At 42.4% G+C, this 3,674-nt stretch overlaps 1 pseudogene across 1 annotated transcript; it reads right to left on the bottom strand.

The window, feature by feature from the left end:
• Positions 1 to 392: 392 nt before the first annotated feature.
• Positions 393 to 3,187, bottom strand: LOC309340523 (disintegrin and metalloproteinase domain-containing protein 20 pseudogene; annotated as a pseudogene). Its single transcript has one exon. The product of its transcript is annotated as a disintegrin and metalloproteinase domain-containing protein 20 pseudogene (transcript).
• Between the last annotated feature and the right edge of the window lie 487 nt (positions 3,188 to 3,674).

Here is a 3,674-nt window from a genome sequence, read left to right on the forward strand (position 1 = left end):
CTCCTCCACATGCAGCTGCTGGGTGACCTTGGGCCAGTCACACTTCTGTGAAGTCTCTCAGCCCCACTCACCTCACAGAGTGTTTGTTGTGGGGGAGGAAGGGAAAGGAGAATGTTAGCCGCTTTGAGACTCCTTAAAGGGAGTGAAAGGCGGGATATCAAATCCAAACTCTTCTTCTTCTTCTTCTTCTAAAGCACAGAGAGATGCTCTAAATATATGGAACTATTTTACCCGTGTGGATAAATTAAAGATTATCCTGTGTGGCAAATTTTATAAACAAGGTGCTAAACAAAAATAAAACTTTAATGAAAAGATTGCACCCTCAAATATGCTACATACCTGTAACATTCGCCATTATTTCCATTATAGCTTTTTGAAATATTATGTGTTGGTGGTTTTGTAATATTTTTAATAAGCTGTCTCATTTCATCATTAACATTTGTGACGACATAATTATCAGTTCAATTTTTGCAATGGCTTTCTAGACAGATGTGAATTCACTTCACAAACATACCAATATTTCATTTCAATGGCATTAGAGGATTAGGTTATGATTCTTTCTGTGTACACCCAAGGTTACTTTGGGAGAGAATCCGAGATATCCAAAATACCAACATGGCTTCAATGCATTTCTTTAGCATGGTATCCTCCTATATGATAACATTCCATTGCACTGGACAGATTTCTCCCACTCAACATAGGATAGGACTTCTGTCCTGAACAACAAAGAGACTCTCAACATAAAGTGAAAGTATAGGCAAATATTTTCATATGTGAATATTTCCCTTTGAGATGAACTGAACCAATGCTTACAGAGTCAAAAATACATTCTATAATAGTGCTCATTATACCCATCATACCCTTTTGAAACTTTCTGCATTGTTCGCTTCTGTGATCTAGAGTGGTTTTCATTCCTCTGTTCATTCTGAGGGAGAGATTCTTAAACTCATTCTTCTAAACTTGTTACGTAGCACAAACCTGTAATACACACCCATGCCAACAGCAGCAGTCACCGTGGAAAGGACCAACACGCTTCCTACAATGCTACTTACACTGACACCATTCCAGTTTTTTGCAATTGGCCCACTGTCAATGCTGCCCCCATATCCTTTCTTTAGACAGTCAGGAGGGGCCCAACCATAAGAACAATGGCAGTGTTTGTGGTTGTTGCATATTCCCCTATTATGGCACTTTGTGGCATTGCAATCATACTGCAAGAGGGACACGTTCTTGCATTCCCTATTCATACACATCATGCCAGTGCCACAAGGTGTACCGTCTTCCACTGCTCCAATATCAGCTACCTCCATTCCACTGTGGTAGTCTGTAGCCCAGCAGTTACTTTTGCCAATGGTGGTTTGAATGATGGTTTGGTGTTCCTCCAAGGTATATCCTCCATGGATATTACTACACTGCATTCGGCCACATAGAATATTTTCAGCATTGCATTTCTTAAAAATACCATGTTCAAGGCCACAATTGCCAAAGCGATCACCTCGAGCATTCAGTCCTCTGAAACAATCCTCTGAAGCTCGTACGGTTTTTTTGCCGAATATCTTTTCGCACTGCCCATTTGGAGTACTACAACGACCATGATAGCAAAAGACTCCATCACCGCAAGGGGCACCATCTTGTACATAAACGTCTTCCGGACATTGGTCTGAAGTCCCAGTGCAAAACTCAGGCAGGTCACAGATGCTAATACTCTTTCTGCAAATGGATCCAGCGGGACGGTACTTGCACCTGGCACAGCACAGTCCAGAAGAACAATTGGCAAATGGACGCAACGTGCAGTCTGGCCTGCAACATCGATCCGATTGACACTGCACAGCTGAACCACAGTCACATTGCTCTCCTTTTTCTACTACTTTGTTCCCACAGTATTTCAGTTTATACATTTTATCAGGGTTTGGTGGAATCAACAAGCAAGGTGAGTCCTTTAGATTGAAATATTTTTGGTAACTGCAGTTGCTAAACTTATCAGTCCGTGAGTACAAAGCAGACATAATACAGGCACGTCGATTACATGTACAGTCTGGTTCATCATGGCTCATACCAAGATTATGTCCAAATTCATGGGCAAAAAGTACAGAAAAATCAAACAAATTGAAATTTCTTGATACTTCAACACCAGTAGCCCTGTTATTACAAATTTGTGCTACATATGCTCGTCCAAGATTCCTTCCATACGACCTGTATACAATTAAGTGAGCAGCATCATTCTTTAGATAGTTAAGTAGAATGTCATGTCTCCATACAGTAAAAGCTTTAAGTGCCCTTCCTAAAGTTTTACCAATATCTATGAGGTTCTTTTCTGTCCATATCTCCAGTCCTGCTACAGACACTTCAACCAAAAATGGCTCAAAAAATGAATTTACTGTGTGGATTGTCTCGAGAAGTTTCATAGCTATATCAGTTTCATTTTTATTAAACTTAACATATCGTTCATGCTCCACCACAAATGCCACTTCTGCATGTCTCTTGTGTGGCCACCAGAGTTCTGCTGGAGGACTTCTGACAGCCACATGCTTTCTGTCTTGGATCATGGCCTCTTGACGCCTTTGCTCTTCCTCCGTCAACCCACACCTCATGTGCATGGCACCCTCCTCCATTTCCAGCCGATACACCACATGCTGAAAGGTAGCAGATGGCTGGACAGGTTCAATTTGATATGTCTCATTGTTAAGTTGTAACAGGCCCCTGAGTCCCTCTGAGCAAGTGCTGAGAGTGACTGAAGAGAGAGGCTTGTCTTGTATGAAACCACTGTAGAAACAATCATCCCTGATGTAATGATAGTCAACCTGGAGGTCCCCTTCCTTACTGTATGTGAAGATGGGGAAGTCTTTAGGAACAATGCCCTTCTTCTGCTGGAGATGCACCACCTGGCCCTTCCCCTCAATCTGCAGCAGGTAGCTGACATCCTGGGTTTCCTGTAGTCCATACCTGAAGCTCAGTTTCCTTGGGATGGTCACCTCATAAGAGGCATACCTAAAGCCCTGAGGTGGTGTCTGGCCACCAGTCTCACTCAGGAGATTCCTCAAGAACATAATGAGCAGCCATGCCAGGCTGCCACTCATTTTCCAAGAAAGAGGAAAGAAGCTCTTGAAGCACCACTTCTGGCATCTTTTCCCTGAAAGGGAAGACCCAAACTGTTGTTACCAGGTTAGTAGATAGATGGGAAGGAGGCTATATGTGAATCACAAGAGGAGGAAGATACGTTGCCTAGCAACTGCCAGGGTGTTCCATCTGTGGAATGGGGGTGGAGCTTGGAGGATCAAAGATGGAAAAGAATGGTAGAGGAAGAGCAAGCAAGAGAAGGTTCCTAAGAAGTTTCTGCCTGAGAGGGTTGCAGGAAGAAGAGCAAAAAAAGGAGTCAGTCCCCATGGACTGAGAAGTTTTATTTCAGCATCAGTCAGTGGACATGAGGCAACTTTATACCGTGGGTGGGTTATGATCCTCAGTTGTCAGTTATGGAATATGAAAAGTATTTTCTGTGACCATTCAATTAGCATTTAAATGTATGCAAAATATAGAAACTGGCTTAAAGATAAAGAACCATGTGAAAGGGGAGCAAGAAAATGTTGAAATTGCCCATCAACAACTAGCAACGTATGAGCAGACACACACAGGTCACAGTCTTTCCCACTATGACAAACTGCCTTTCTATATAAATT

Source organism: Podarcis erhardii, assembly GCF_964252035.2.
Source record: "Podarcis erhardii genome assembly, chromosome: 4".
In the NCBI taxonomy this organism is placed as follows: domain Eukaryota; kingdom Metazoa; phylum Chordata; class Lepidosauria; order Squamata; family Lacertidae; genus Podarcis; species Podarcis erhardii.